Genomic DNA, 17,247 nt, shown 5'->3' on the forward strand with positions numbered 1-17,247 from the left:
AGAGCTCGTGTACAGTTAGCCAATCAGAGCGGTTGCTGGTACACGAGCCTAGTGGCAGCCCTGACCCGACTTTATGGGCTCAGGCATGGTGGGTAATTTTTTTTTCTCCTCCATAGTCTCCAGGCTCTCTCTCTCTGTTTTGCCACAATACATATACTGTACTTATTTTCCTAACTGCAAATGTTAACTACAGGTAGGAGTGGGCATATGGAAGTTATTTACTTATGTGTAATACTTTTTATTTTGCTGTCACTTGGGAGTTAGGAAGATCTACCTTATTTATAGCAATTGGTGGAACTGATTACGTCAGGATGTAATAGAGGATGTTGTAGTCTGTTCAATTTGTGTTAGGTGCAAGTAACTTTGCACCTAAGCAAAATCAAGCTGTGCTGCAGATGGTATGGTAAAATATGCAGAGAGATTGAGATCTGATAGGTGTGTATACAAATTCAAATATAAATTCTCCTCCATGCATCTATGAGATCTGATGCTGTGTCCAAGGATGCAGTGTTGGATCCACATCACGACCATTAGGACTATCGGTGCCTTGGCCATTCTGCGCAAGCAGCAGCTCGGTGATGTGATAAAGTGTCTGGTTTTTAATCATCGTCCAATCAGTTCCTACCTGTCATTTTTCAAACCAAGCCTGTAACTTCATAGTAGGAGTTGATTGGCCAGTGATAAAAATAAGACAGTTTATCACTGCACCGAGCTTAATAAATCTGCCCCTCAGATTGGACATAAGGGAACCGGTCAGCAATGTCAGCTAGTCTGCATCAGAACACATAGACCCAGAGCCGGCTTTAGGCATTGGCAAACTAGGCATATGCTTAGGTCATTTGCAATGGTAAAAAAGAGAATATGTCTGGCGCTCCCCTAGTCAATGAAGGTGAGCACCAGACATATTCTCTTTTTTTAAATTTGACCTTATGATATTGGACAACTCAGTCTAGCAGCTCCCACAAACAAAAGTGATTATAAGCGTCATAACTGCCTCTTGACATACTAGGTCATTTGGAATGCCAAGGGGCATGTATTTGAAGCCTAGAGCTGACTGTCTTGACATCGTCAGTGGTGGGACTAGGAGGGGCATAACGTGCATTTTGTAAAGAGGTACTTCTATGAAGCATAACATGAATAAAGGACACTACTTTTCATATAATGTGAGTAATGGACAATACTGTGTGACATAACTTGAATAAGGCACACTATCATGTGATGTAATGTCAATAAGGATGGATTACAGTGTGATGTAATTTGATTTGGTACTATTGTGTGGTTACGCCCCTTCCCAGCAAGACTATACCCCTTTCTGTCCCTATTTTTGTGCTTTGCGCCAGCAAGGGTCTTGCTGGCACAAAGCACAAAAATATTTAGTTACGGCTCTGTGGATGAGGATTGCTGTAGCTGAGGGGTGCTGCAGACTGCTGCTGTGTTCTGTGCTGCTGGGTAATGGGTGCTGTGCTGGGAGAGAGGTGCTGGGTCAAGGTTGAACTAGTGGCTGTGCTAGGGGGCACCAGCCAAATATTGCTTAGGGCATCAAACTGGTTAGGGCCATCTCTGCACAGACCCTGAGCTCGGCAGTTTACAAAACAGAGGCAACAATGCTTTGTACAGTGGCATAATTACTTTTGAGTCCCTAGTTTCCATGCCCCTTATACATGCTAGAATTCTGTTGGTCTTTTTTGTTGCTATGTGACATTGAGCACTATACCCCAGTTGGTTATCTATTTGGACTCCTAGATCCTTTTCAAGTACTGAATTACCCAATGCCTCCCCACTTAGGTATCACTAGCACACTGGTTATGTCTCCCAAGGTGCATAACCTTGCATTTATCCACATTGAACCTCATCTTCCACATTTTTGCCCACTCATCTAGTTTGTTAAGATCGTTCTGAAGCGTGGAGACATCCTCGGTTGATTTAATAACTCTACTCAGTTTTGTGTCATCAGCAAAGATGGATACATTGCTGAGTAATCCCAGCTCAATATCGTTAATAAATATGTTAAATAAAATGGGCCCTAGTACGGAACCTTGTGGCACTCCACTTAGTACTGGTATCATATTTGAAACTGCACTGTTCACAACCACTCTCTGTTCTCTATTACACAGCCAGTTCCCTACTCATCTACAGATTCTTACCCCTAATCCAGAGGCGGAACTACCATTGGTGTAGCAGGTGCATTGCACCGGGGCCCCTGAAGACTAAGGGGCCCACTTCTGCCACCCACTGCTATGTGGCATATTGTGAACTTGGTTTGGAGTGGAAGAGTAGGGCCCAAAAATGTAGATTTGCACCTGGGCCAACCACTCGTAAGTTCCGACACTGCCCTAATCCCAGGTCCATTTTATTTATCAACCTCTTCTGTGGCACTGTATCAAAAGTTTTAGCAAAATCTAGGAAGACCACATCTACAGCGTTTTCATTATCAAGGTTTTTGCTGACATCCTCATAGAAGCCTAGTAAATTTGTTTGGCATTATCGATTTTTCACAAACCCATGCTGGTTAATACTAAGTAAACTATGAAGGTCTAAATATTCCTGGATACCATCCCTTAAAAATCCTTCAAATATTTTACCCATTATAGATGTTAAGCTCACCGGTTTGTAATTGGCTGGGTCGTCCCTTTTTCCTTTTTTGAATATTGGCACTACCTCTACTATTCTCCAGCCTGTTGGTACTTTACCATTGAAAGAGAGTGATCAAAATTGTAATGCAGAGGGGTCGCTAATTTCTCCCTTAATCCCATTAGTACCCTAGGATGAATCCCATCTGGCCCTGGTGATTTATTTGTTTTGATTTTGCTGAGCCGCAAAATCGGTCGTGAAAGCAATATTGAGATCTTGCTTGTTCGTCCTATTTGATGTACCTGTGCATTCCACTATCTGCTCTCCCCTAGTAAACACTGATGAGAAGAACTCATTTAACAGTTCTGCTTTTCCCTTATCTTCTGTAAAACTTTTACCATTGGTATTTTTTAATGGGCCTATGTTCTCTTTAATTATTCGTTTACTATTGATGTACTTGAAAAACTTCTTGGGAATGGTTAAGCTTTCAGTGGCTATGCGCTCTTCATTTTCCCTTTAAGCTATTTTGATTACCTCTTTACAATTTTTGTTTGATTCTTTGTACTTGCTAAAAGCCTCATCTTTCACATTTTCTTTATAGAATTTAAATGCTCTTGTTTTATTGTTGATTGCTGTCCTTACTTTTTGTCCAACTTTTTTTATTGATCTTACCCCTTATTGACTTGCACAACACTTTTGTTGGTAAGCTGCTCAATCAGAGGTCTGTCACTCAGGTGCCGTATTGACTTGGTATGTTTTTAATAGTTAATGATTTGAGCATTTTTTAGTGTATCCAACATTTCCTCTGCATTCTTCCCCTCAAATACCGCTTCCCACTCTATTTCTTTTAGAGATTCCATGAATAATTCGAAGTTAGCTTTTCTATTTTAGCCGGTCCTGTATGTTGTAGTTTACAGATTTATTGTAACTGTAGTTTACAGTTGATTTCCAGTGAAACCATGTTGTGGTCACTGTTCCCTAGATGTTCAATTACTTTGATGTTTGAAACTAAAGCTATGTTATTTGTTAATACTAGATCCAATAATGCCTCGTTATGAGTTGGAACTTCTACCATTTGTGTGATAGACTGATCTTTGAGTAAGTTTAGGAACCCACTGCTTTTTGCTGTCTCATTTATCCAATCAATGTCTGGAAAGTTAACCCCCATAATTGGTACTTGCCCCTGATCTGATGATTTTTTTGATTTGGTTTATGAGTAGATACTCATCCCGATCATTCATGTTCGGCGGTCTGAAGCATAGCCCTATTAAAGTTTTATTATTAGGTTTTTTGTTATTATCAGTTATCTCTGCCCACACGGCCTCCGTGTTATCTTCATCTATACCTGAGCTCATTTCCTTCTCACGCGGTGTTAAGTTATTTTTTACATAAAGGCACACACCCCCTCCCCTTCTATTTTCCCTGTCTTTTCTGTAGAGAGTATATACCTCCATGTTTAATGCCCAATTGTGCGACTTATTACACCATGTTTCTGTTATACCAATAATATCATAATCGTCCCTTGTGACCAGTTCCAATTCCCCTATTTTTCCTGCTAAGCTTCTTGCATTAGCCAGCAAGCATTTCAGTTTATGTTTATTTTTAGTTTCTTCCATTAAGGTTTGGTTGTGATCTCAATGCTCTATTGATTTCTTACTCACTCTAGTTTTGCTCCCCAACCCCCCTTTTCCAACCTCCAATCTCTTGCTTGTCCGCACCTCACTATTCTGTCTTACATGCCCATAGTCTGTATCTGTACCCCCCCATGCCTAATTTAAAGACTCCTCCAACCTTCTAACCATCCTGCCTCCCAGCACTGCCGCCCCCTTTCCATTCAGGTGCAAACTGTCACTGCTGTATACATGGCGCCTGTCAGAAAAGTCTGACCAGTGCTCTAGGAACCTTCCTACACAATCTTTTTAGCCACACATTAAGCTCCATGAGTGCCCTCTGTCTCTCTAGACTAGCGCAAGGCACAGGTAATATTTCCGAGAAAATTACCTTTGATGTCCTTGCTTTTAGTTTACGTCTTAAGTCCCTGAAACTGTTTTTAAGGACACCCCACCTGCCACTAACTTGGTCATTTGTGCCAACGTGCACCATGACCACTGAGTTTTTCCCAGCCCCTCCCAGTAATCTGTCCAACCGGTCCGCAATATCCTATACTCGCGCACCCAGAAGACAACAGACTGTACGACTATCACGGTCCCGGTAGCAGATTGCCCTGTCTGTCGTACGGATGATAGAATCCCCTACCACCACCATCTGTCTTGTGGTCCCTGATTCCCTAGCGCCCACTAAGCCTGATGTGCCAGTCCTCTGGATGCTAGAGGTGCTGGTCACATCCGGCCCCACCAGTATTGAAGTAACATCCGCAGTAGTTTCATCCAGTCTGGGGAATCTACTGGGATTTTTAAAGTCAACATTGGCCTGCCTCTTCCTCCCCCAACTACCCTTTCTGACTGTGACCCAGCTAGCTGGCTCACCCTCCTCATCTAATGCTAATACCCCCTGATCCTCCAAAGTTTCCACTGTGAGGCGGACGCTTTCTTCTAATTTGGCAATGTCCCCCAGTGTTTCGACGGTCTGCTTTAGATCAGAAGTCTGGCCTTCCAAAGCAGTCATCTCAACGCATTTCACACAGATGTATTCTCCCTGGATCTTTTAGATCAGAAGTCTGGCCTTCCAAAGCAGTCATCTCAACGCATTTCACACAGATGTATTCTCCCTGGATCTTTTTGATCCAAGTGCCCATACATCTGGCAAGATACGCACAGAGTGAGATTGCCGACCCCACTCATGGTTATTATAACCTCCTATGTTTGGAGTGATGGTGGAAAACCACACAAGTATAGGGAGAATATACAAACTCCACACAGGACCTATAATCTCGGTGCTGTGAGACCGTAATGCTAACCAGTACACCATCCACTCTCCACCCTCCAAAAAAACAAATACATTCATTAAATAAGTATCTGGTATTGAAATCTTTGAATGTAGTAAACTGGTGAGAGTTGCACTGTATATTACTGCATTAACATCACACCTCTAAATAAAGACTGCCAAAAATGACATAAAACGTTAACATTAGGGCATTTTTTTTGTATAGACTGTTTTGCAACTATTTAATTGGTGAAAAGTTACATAATACGAAGTCTGTTGGAAGCAGCTTCTCCATGCAACGTTCTGAAGTTTGACTGTATAATTAATTCATCATGACACTGTTTCCATAGCAACAACCTGATTTAATGAGGGGAAAAGGCATAATTTCTACCTGTTTTGTGAGAAACTTCTGAGTCTAGTTAATAGATGTAACAAAGTAGACCCATTGTCAGGAAGCATCAAATAAAATTCCAAACCTACAGCTCTGACATCAAAAGCTTTTTAATAAGTCCAGAGCTGTTCTCTAGTGACAGGTGCTAAAAGTAGAGAACACGCCACAGGTAATTGGAGCAATGATACATTGTACAATCAGAGCTCCCGCTGCGCTGAGGGCTGGAGCAATATCATAGAGCACCAGTTTTATCAGCTATTATATATTTTTACTATTCCCTCTTTAGATCTGCTAGAAAAAGAAGTTGACAGAGAATATATTGGCAATAATCAATTTCATGTATTGCCATCAAATGACATATAAATGTAGTTATTCCCATCTAGCTACACAAGAAATTGACACAACTCCCATTAAAAAGTAGCTGTAATACCCAGAGTTGCCATGCTTTTCTTTCTTTATTGTCAGTCACCAACCCAATCTCACCCCCAGCCCAAGATGGTACAGGTCGTTGCATGCAGTCACTGATATTGGGTTCAGCACATGTCTAGTGTTTCAGACTAAGGGCCAGATGTATTGCTATGCGAGTCTGGTGGCCGTGCATGTGGTTGGACAAACTCTGAGTTTTTTTTTAAAGGGCAGTCATTTCCAAGGCAAAACCATAAAGAAAGAAAGAGTTGTGTTGTACCGCAAGGATAGTTAGCAGGCGCTGCACTGGGCTTTGATCAAATCAAGCAGCAGTTTAAATTAAGTACAGAGGATGGATGGTTAAGCGCTCACCTAGTGTGTGTTAATGGTGATATATATAGGATGCAGATACAGTATGTAAAGAAAATATGTTTATTGTGCCAACAAATGGTATATACAATAGGTAGGGGTAAACAACGTGGGGTGTGGGTGCCCTGGGTTGTCCACACCCCACGTTGTTTACCCCTACCTATTGTATATACCATTTGTTGGCACAATAAACATATTTTCTTTACATACTGTATCTGCATCCTATACTGTATATATCACCATTAACACACACTAGGTGAGCGCTTAACCATCCATCCTCTGTACTGCACTTGAATGAGCCTAGACCACTTGAGTTGAGCAGCTCCCTCACACATAGTGATTCTAGCGCCTTACCCAAAACCCCCCTTTCTCAAGTTTAAATTAAGGGATAGTCAGTCCCTGAGACATAAAACAAAACTAAAAAAAAGAGGGTAACTGCGCTTTTTGAGGAAGGAAATGACACAGTAGATTAAATAATTTATTAATTAATAAAAAAATCATAAAAAAATTAGCATGAGCAAAATTAACATACACTAAAAGTACCTTTTAAATGGCATGCGATTGGTGCGAGCCTTAGTGAATAAACTCCACTTTGAATAGAGATGGGTTTTGGGAAAGGCACCACACTGATCCTTTTTTGTTTGTGGATCCTGTTCCTATTGGACACCAATGGACACCAATGGACAGTATATTATTTGGGGGTGGACAGTCTATATCACTCACATATCTGGGATGTTTGCCACTGCTGCAGGCTGCACTTGAAGTGGTCCCCGTGAAGTTAGCGTGCTGTCCTCAGATCTCCTTTGTGTATCCCCAGTTCGTAATGATGTCCACTTTTGGGTCCTGGTTCAGGGACCATCAGAAAATTTGTAATCCACAGTCCACACTGAAGGAAAGGAGTGGGGGTGCTGCAGCCTGACGTGTTTCGCTGGGGGACTCCCAGCTTTTTCAAAGGTGGCCTCTCCTTTGCAGGCTCTATGTATTTATACCTTGGTGCCAAAATGGCCCCTAATTGCACCAGCTGTTTTCGTTTGCTCATATATAATGCACCATTATAAAATTTCATTTATTTAATTTCTCATGCATATATTACCACAGTTTATTTCTAAGAACACATTCATATGATAAAAATAGATGGCAGACATCTAGCTAATTAATAATAACAGTCACAGTAAAGTTCAAATCCCGGTCATGTGACCTCTTTATTTATGTCACGTGACCACTCCAATTAATAATATATGGCTATTCTCTTTATTTCTTATATTCCCCCAAGATAATACCTTAGTTGGATTTACAGCGCTGGTCTCAGAATTTATTCTGATCGCCTACAGATGGAGCTGGCCTTATCTATCCCCGACGCTCGCCAGATCCCTTGCGCTGGCAGTGCCGGCGATAGAGACTGGGACGCGTGTGTGTCTCACGCGCATGTGCGCCCCAAAGTTGCGCAGCTGGGCAGCGTCTCCCAGCCAGTGTTCCCTCTAAGCTGTGCGCGCGTGCGCGCGGACACAACTCGCCGAGCGTGCGCACAGACATTACAACAGAGCGCACAAAGCAGCAGTGGTCCCTTTTTGCAGTTGTGGACTCAATTAATGTGTGTTTCACCCATTAACTACATTGTGCTGTGTTTTGAATGTTTAAATGTTTAATATAATTTTGAAGTAAAGTTAACACAAATGCTGAATGTCATTTTCCAGTTATATATAAGTGACGCACACAAATTTTAATTTCCTTACAAAGTTGCACAGCCAAAATCTTTTACCGCACACAGCCTTCGTAAAATTAGAGGGAACATTGCTCCCAGCCCGTCTCCGCTTCGGGGAGACACTGCCCAGTTTGGGGGGGGGACCGGTGGAGACAGCGGGGGAGGCATCGGGGACCCCCTGGCAGGAGCCGGCCGCCGGTGTGGATGGCGGTAGAAACGCCATCCACAGTAAGGACAAGGTCAGCTCCATCTGTAGCACTGTTTGGGATCTTTCTCCCTGTGTATCTTCTCAGGCGCCGCGTACCGGGAACTCACAGACCCTGTGAACTTCCGGTGCAGCTACTCCATCATCCCGGTGGAAGTGTATGCATTCCGCCTTGTGTTTCATGATGATAGGAGAGCTGCTGCCAGCCAGAAGCCCTCAGTAGGTTCATTGGTATATAGCCATGGTGACCGTCTGTTTATCTGATATTTCCATATATTACTATACCATACAATAATACATCCTTTACATAAACCATTAACCATAATGTTGACATTATATAGTAATCGGTAAGCTACAGTTTCACATCCTAATCAATTATTCTAATCAAAAGGTTTTAATCAGAAACATCATTATATTTATTATGATTCAAACATAGAGATAGCAAGTTATTATTATTAAACAAATGAAAAAGATTTATAATCTAGACCAGCGGTTCTCAAACTGTGGGTCCTGACCCCAAAGTGGGTCCCGACCTTCTCAGCATGGGGTTGCGACTCCATGTTGCTGACCATCAGGTTGACTTTTCTAATCTCAGTCAGTGATTCAAGGAGTCTGAAAAATCTGTTGAATTGTCTGTTATTTTAGACTTGCCACATCACTTTGTGCTACTACACATGTGATGACCTTCTGCAGTAACTTGCTTGGGTCCTGTAATTATTTTTATTGTTTGACGGGGTCCCAGAGTGAAAAAGTTTGAGGACCCCTGATCTAGACCATTCAAGTATAGTAATAACAGATTTAATTTATTATTTTTGTTCATTTTAAGAATATTTTCATCTCCTATAACATACTCAGTTTTAATCCATTATTTGTTATAATTGTAAGAGAGTATATAAAGCGAGTATATACAATTGACAGGTACATTTTTCCTTTTTTCACTTGTTACTTTTAATTTTTCTTTGTTACCAGAGAACTAACACATTTATGTATGCATATTGATATATACATTATTTACAGAAATAAGACAAGCAAGAATCGTATTTTGCCGTATATTACTTGTGACTAGAATGTCACATTTAATTCAATCGATTCATTTCAGTTTGGACATGCCTGATTTAGACCCTTTGGATGTAAACTGTTGATTTTAAACATCCAAAAAATCTCTTGAACACACAGTTTCCGGTATCTGTCACCTCCCCTGGAAGTCACAGGTATATGCTCTATACCCGTTATTCTTAAGCACCCAGGGTCACTATTATGTTTTTCAAAAAAAGATTGTCCCCCCCCCAAATAATATACTGTCCATTGGTGTCCAATAGGAACAGGATCCACACACAAAAAAGGATCAGTGGGGTGCCTTTCCCAAAAACCCCACTCTATTCAAAGTGGAGTTTATTCACTAAGGCTCACACCAATCGCATGCCATTTAAGTGTATTTTCAGTGTATGTATGTATATGTGAATTATGATCATGCTAATTTTATTATGATTTTTTATTAATTAATACCGTATTTTTCGGACTATAAGGCGCACCTAACAGCCTTAAATTTTCATCAAAATAGGCCGTGCGCCTTATAATCAGGTGCGCCTTATGTGTGCACTGAGTTTGACTGTCGGACCATTTCCTGCTGACACTGGGATGTAATACGTACACTACGTATTACGTACACTGCAATGACCCCAGACACTGGCACCAGTGAAGAGACATGCTGTTTTAGCATGCGCCTTATAATACGGTGCGCCTTATGTATGGGTCAAGTACAGAAATAGACCCATAATTGAGACTGCGCCTTATAGTCCGGTGCGCCTTATAGTGCAGAAAATACGGTAAATTGTTTCCTTCCTCAAAAAGCGCAGTTACCCTCTTTATTTTCCCCAAGGCAAAACCATGCCTTGTAACTGATTGCCCCTTTTAAAAAAAAAATCTCGGCGTCCCGCACGCCTGAAGGACTACACCCAGTCAAAAGTGTTCAGCGCCTGCACAGTCCAGCACTTCCTACTCTTTTTACACTGAAGAGCATGTAGTGTTGACCTAAAATGTTACTAATAAAGTACACAAATATAGTATGGATATTACACAAAAATAACAATGTTAAAAACATTAATTAGAATTTTTTCTGAAAGGAAGCATATATATATATATATATATATATATATATGTATATATATATATATATATATATATATATATATATATATATATAAAAAATATATAAAATATACTGAAAAGACAGTAGTATAAAATAAAACCAGGGTTATTTGGTAAGGGTGTGGCGCTACTCTGGGTTAATCATAGGTTTTTTCTTAATACTCTTTCTAATCCAGTGTAGAAATTCTCCTTTTCTCTTTTCTGTATGCTTTAACCTCGCAGATTTATGTTGGAAGAGGTAGAAAACAGAGAGAAGGGGGCGTGTTTTAGTGGGAGGGTAATATTCACTCATCACAACACTGACAGACAGAAAGGGATGTATGTGTATATTAATAATAATAATTTTATTTATATAGCGCTCTTTCTCCAATAGGACTCAAGGTGCTTAACAGATAGAATGAATGTAACACAGTACAGAAAAGCTTTTCATAAACAATACTTAAGGGACTGAAGGAAACGCTTGAGTAAATAGGAAGGTCTTGAGTCTGTTTTTGAAGCATTCTAGAGTGGGGTTCTCTCGAACTGTGCGGGGAGGTGAGTTCCATAAAGTTGGAGCTGAATGGCTAAAAGCTCAACCCCCAGATGAATTACGGGAGATCCTAGGTACTGCTAAAAGTCCTTCATCTACAGACCGCAGTAATCGGGTGGGACAGTATGGAATCAGAAGCTGCTTCAGGTACCTTGGGCCTTGGTCATGTAGGGCTTTGAAACTCAGTAGATTGATCTTGAAAATTATTCGCCATTTTATTGGCAGCCAGTGAAGGTAGTAGAGAATGGGAGTAATGTGGCTAGAGCGGGGCTGTTTAGTTAACAGCCTGGCAGCTGTGTTTTGTACCAGCTGTAATCGGTGCAGTTCTTTTGCTGGTAGACCAAGGTAAAGGGCACTGCAGTTATCCAAACGAGATGATACAAATGCATGTAAGACTTTTGGCAGGTCTTCAGATGGGATGAAGTGTTTGATTCTGGCTATGTTCCTCAGATGAAAGAATGAGGATTTGATTGTGGCTGATATCTGATGTTTAAGTGTCAATCCACCATCTAGTACCACACCAAGATTCCGCACATGATCAGAGTTTTGTAATTCTGTACCCCCAAGTGTCAGTCCAGTTGGGTGGCTGTGCTATATTCCTCCCTTACTTACACAGTATATCTGGGTTTCTTTTTGAAATAACAAGTGTTATATTTCCGTGGAGGCGTATTTCACTTACATTTAAGGTTCATTTATTATGGTATTAATTTATTATGGTATAAAATGTCAAAAAACAATATAAAATAGGAACTGTCTGCTGGTGGGGAGGCAGCTCCGTTTCTCCTGGAGTGGGCAGGGCACAGATACAGGTAGGAATATCCACACCCGGATACATCCCTTTCTGTCTGTCAGTGTCGTGATGAGTGAATATTACCCTCCCACTAAAACATGCCCCCTTCTCTCTGTTTTCTACCTCTTCCAACATAAATCTTCGAGGTTAAAGCATACAGAAAAGAGAAAAGGAGAATTTCTACACTGGATTAGAAAGATAAGTATTAATAATAAACCTATGATTAACCCAGAGTAGCACCACACCCTTACCAAATAACCCTGGTTTTATTATCTGAATTGTGGCTTTAAGGAATAGTCCCCCATTAGGTGAAGGTGGGCAGCATAGCACTGGGAAGAAGCGCCAAGGTCTCTGTTTTCACATTTTCTGCCAGTAGTATAAAATAATCTTATATGGATTTAGAAATAATTGCAAAACATTCCCTACGTCACAGGTACTTGACAAAAGGTGAAGACTGGTCTAAGTAATAAGATGGGAAAATCATCCAATCATGAATTGGTTAGAGTTAAAAAAGTTTTTACGATATACTTAATTTATTCCTTTTATAATAAATGTGCATTTGGAAGGCAGAGACATTTTGAGTGAGCAGCTCTTATAAGTGCAAACAGCATATGGGAGAGAGTGAATTTACAGACACAGTGTTCTGCTTATTGGAGCTTACTAAGTTTAGCCATTCTTCCATGCATTTGGGAATCTCTGATTTATATCTTGGAGGATGCACGATAAAAGTTTTGACCCATGAATCAATCAATTCAACTATATTTAAGCAGGTACCAACCATTCAGCTTAAATGAACTCTTTAAAAAAATTTAGTTTTGTTTATGCAATACTTTATACAGTACATTGGAAAGTGCTGCAGGCGCATGAACATAGATGAAACTATAGCATTTACAAGGATGTTTTGAAAAAAAAATAAGAATCTGGATAATTTTGTAAAAATTATTAAACTGAAGAAAAATATACTTTTCCATCGCAAAAAGGACTTTTCAATAGGTGAAACTTTTATGTGACGATACCCCAGTAGGAAAGATCCTAGAAGGAATTTGGGGATCCCTAGAATTATACACCTTCAAGGGCTAAATCTTCAGATTAAGAAATTCCAAATGTATCCACAAATAATCACCAAAGAAGTGATATCCCTCACAATAACCACTTTTTAAAGAATGTAGGGGTACCAGAGTGGGAAATCATGGTACAAAAGGAAATGAGAAGGTCTTTAAAGAAGAGTAAGATCAAGATGGGAATCCAGGTATCCAATTCGGACCAGGAAGGGTCAATAACAGATACTAATAACAGATGAGACTAATCAATCACTCAGATCATGTTCTGACAGACATGGAAACTAACGCTCAGTAGAGAATTATCATTCTTGTTGAGGCATTATACACAAGCATAAATCACAAAGTAGGCTTAGCTGCAATTTAAATACTTACTCAGTATGGATGAACTGGCAGATTTTAACAATTTTTTTTAATAGAGCTATTGCACTCAACTATAAATTCTTCACATTTGAAGATAAGTTCTTATTGAAAACTTGGGGCACCACAATGGGAGCAGCATGCGCACCAATTTATGCCAGCCTATTATTGGGTTGGTGGGAAACAGAAATGGGGTTTAGTGTGGACAATGAAGTCTTCACACAATGGGGGTTATTCTGATTAGATTGGTCCCTCGCACGTTCGCACGGGGGACTAATGCTTTGCATCTGCGCAGGCATATTTCTGCGCATGTGCAGACGCAGGGTGTGAGCGGGCACAGCAAACTACATGTTTGGCATCCTGCTTGCATCCAGCAGTGCAGGCGGGGGACTTGGGGCGGCGGTGTTCCCATGAAAATGCTGGGCGTTCCCAGGGAAATCTGCCGATGGTGCGCGGGAAGGGCAGCTGATGTCAGCTGCCTGCCTGCTTCCCGCATAAGGCGCTCGTAGATCAGAGACACCAGAGGAGTGTCTCTGATCTGCGTGCGCTGGAGAAACCATTGGTCGCCAACCATCCAATGATTTCTCTTCTGCACCCAAGGCTGCGAATGGATGAGTATGCAAATCATCCATTCGCAGTCATGTGGGTGATCGCAGGTGCGAGGGGACGGCCAGCACTGTGGGCGGTGTTTGGTCCACGCACAAAATTTGCAGCGTTGCATGTGGACCAGAATAAGGTCCAATATGTAACCATGTGGTATTGAAGTATAGATGATGTGTTTTTAATTTGGAATGGTGGATAAGATCTCATAATTCTGTTTATAAATATGCTCAATAATTATAAACTTAATTTAAGACTGATCAACAAATAAGTGCCAATGAAATCTCTTTTTGGATTTTGAAGATCTACAGTATAAGGATAAAGGTGTGGCAGAACCCAAAAAGCATGGCCACAAATAGCATAATAAATCAAATATGTCACCCCCTCACAGTGGAGAACATTCCAAAGAGTATGTCAAACTTCATAGGAACTGTTCTGATGATGAAATATACAAACTGCAATGCAATGAGCTTACAAGAATATTAAAAGAAAGCAGTTACAGTAATAGGTAAAAATAAAAAAGCTAATGCCAATAGAGACTCTTTGATTTTTGGCCCAAAGAACAAAAGCAGTAAAGAAGGTTGAACTCAGATTCACTGGTAATTTAAATCAAAAGTGGAAATCTATCAAAAGCTGTATTCATAACAATTTCAAGATGAGTTAGGGAAGAGCCCCCAATTTAAGGGACCACCTAGACAATAGCCACTGTACAAGGGCGATACTTAAACCACCTACCTTAATGGGTTGCTTTCTGTATGGAGCCTTTAAGGCTTGCCAATACATGGAAAGAAAGAAATTATGGACAGATTTGGAAATAAAAACAAGATTAAGGATTACATCAACTGTTGCTCAAGAGAGGTTATTTACTGTATAACCTGTGAATGTGGATCAAGATATGTGGGTATGACCACCAGCATGCTAAAACAATGCATTATGGAATGCACAAGGACAGATACATGCTTTTGAAATTATTCATCTGGGTATCAGAAAAGGTGGCCTCACAAAGTAGCTACATAAGCAAGAGTGCTTCTGGACCTACAACTTGGGAGCTTTAACTCCAGGTGGATTGAACAAACATATCAACTATAGTCCATTCATTTAATCTATAGATATGAAAATGCATTGGTAATCCTTTTCCATATATATATGCTGCCTTTGTATACCTAACATCCACATAACAGAGATTACATATGGAATTAAGTAATGATTAGGAGAGTATTCGTTCCTATACAGACCACACTAATATTATAAAAACAATATAATTTAAAACAATTTTGATACTGCACTGGTAAGACTAAGATCCTCCTTTTTCGAACACTATGTTAATCCATATCAGGGCAGTACGGATGGTGTAATGGTTAGCATTACTGCCTCACAGCGCTGAGGTCATGGGTTCATTTTCCACCATGGCCCTAACTGTGCAGAATTTGTATATTCTCCCCGTGCTTGCGCAGGTTTACTGCGGGTACTCCGGTTTCCTCCCACATTCCACAAATATACTGGTAGGTTATTTGGCTCCCAACAAATTAACCCTAGACTGTCTGTGTGTGCATGTACATGTGGTAGGGAATATAGATTGTAAGCTCCACTGGGGCAGGGACTAATGTGAATGTTCAAATATTCTCTGTAAAGCCCTGCGGAATATGTATGCGCTATATAAGAAACTGTTAATAAATAAATTTCTCTGTATGTGTAATCATTCCTGGAAATGTGGTTATTTGTATATAGTGATATATATATATGTGTGTGTGTGTGCAAACATGAACATACATATTATACGCTTATGTTTCTTTCCAGGTAAATATATGCATATACTGTATATGTGTAAGCTTACTTGTAGTTGTAATTTTTCCTTCTCTTTGCCTCTCGCCAGTGATATGTTCAACTTCTCAATTGGTTAGTAAGTTGTTTCTTTCTTTATTTTCCACAGATGATCACAGAAGGTTTAAAACTTTTTCTTTATTCTTACAGGTTTAATTCCGTGTACACATAAGAGCATAACATTTCAGAACCATCAATAAATTCAAGAACACTGCATAACAGTAGGTAAGTAATACAATACACACATTGGTTTTTTATTTTACTGGAACCTGCTTTCGCCTTCAAGGATTCTCGAACTGTCAGGGTTCCTTTTAACACACAACCATAACACCTTACCGTATTTACTGAAACTAATAAATCAGGTTATAACAAACAGTTATGTGGCAATAAACGGGGTAGATGTGTACGGCAATATAAATTAACTCAAATCGAGCGTTTAAGTTTCAGTACCCCTATTTATACGTGTGTGTAATTTATTGCCACATTATTATTGCGCAATAACAATACTAACTTACACCTTAACTATACTCTACACAATAAGCGCTTTTTTTTCCCTTACAGAGTTTCACCCAGTGGCCACAGTCCCGGAAAAGTTCCAGCCTACTACTTGGCTCGACAGTACAGAAAAAGGTAAGTAAGATATAGTTGTCCCTCACCACTTGTAGAAACCAAGTTATAACAGAAGACAGTAGGTGGGGCCAGTCTTTCTAGTGAAATGTAACACTGTATGGCTTCAGAGCGGGTCCCCTAGTTCAATGGCTCCACTGCAACTAAGTATCAAATCTCCTCTATTCTTACTGCCTGAGCTACAAGTCTCCTGTAGCCTGTGGATCTCATACAGAGCTATGTATACGGCAAGGTAGTTGAAATGCTGGGTAGCTGTAAATAGGAATCCTCTCTCTTTAGGCCCTCCCCTGGCCCACGAGGCCGGGTTTCGCCTGTTTCCTGCGTTACAGTCTCTATCTGGAACTAAGTCCCCAGTTTAGGGTCCTCTTCGGAGGGGCGTCCCCTGACTATATTATTGTCGGGTTTAGCCCTGTTCCCTGCGCTGCTCTGAAGTATCTAACCTTAGCACCTTTCTGCCTGTCAGCTTCCCCGAATGGTACTGACCACCAGCTGAATTCACAAGTTTTAGCAGCGTCAGGTTTAGCCTGCTGCACGTGATCTGAGTCTAGGCTGACTTTGGATAGTTATCACTTGGCCGACTCTGGTCAGGCAAGAGTTACTCTGCTGCGGCTGTACTGCGTATAGGCTGACGTTATAGAGCTATTACTGGACAGGTTCTGGTGAGGCAAGAGTTAATCTGCTGCTGCGGCTGTACTGCGTATAGACTGACGTTAACAAGCTTTCACTGGACAGGCTCTAGTGAGGTAAGAGTTAATTTGCTGCGGCTGTACTGCGTATAACAGGCTTTC

General features: G+C 40.7%; 2 protein-coding genes across 3 annotated transcripts in view; one reads left to right on the top strand and one right to left on the bottom strand.

Annotated features, from left to right (window-relative positions):
- Positions 1–17,247, top strand: part of LOC146063912 (uncharacterized) — a 152,667-nt gene that overhangs the window by 74,225 nt on the left and 61,195 nt on the right. For both annotated transcript variants that reach the window (XR_014471709.1, XM_083176822.1), the window contains exons 3-4: positions 15,983–16,057; positions 16,394–16,462. The gene's annotated coding sequence lies outside the window, so the exon portion shown is untranslated. The remainder of the gene's footprint in view (positions 1–15,982; positions 16,058–16,393; positions 16,463–17,247) is intronic.
- SLC35F1 (solute carrier family 35 member F1) overlaps positions 1–17,247 on the bottom strand; it is a 298,410-nt gene that overhangs the window by 46,925 nt on the left and 234,238 nt on the right. The gene's annotated exons all lie outside the window — the stretch shown is intronic.

Source organism: Crinia signifera, chromosome 3 (genome assembly GCF_055691185.1).
Source record: "Crinia signifera chromosome 3, ASM5569118v1, whole genome shotgun sequence".
Classification (NCBI taxonomy): Eukaryota; Metazoa; Chordata; class Amphibia; order Anura; family Myobatrachidae; genus Crinia; species Crinia signifera.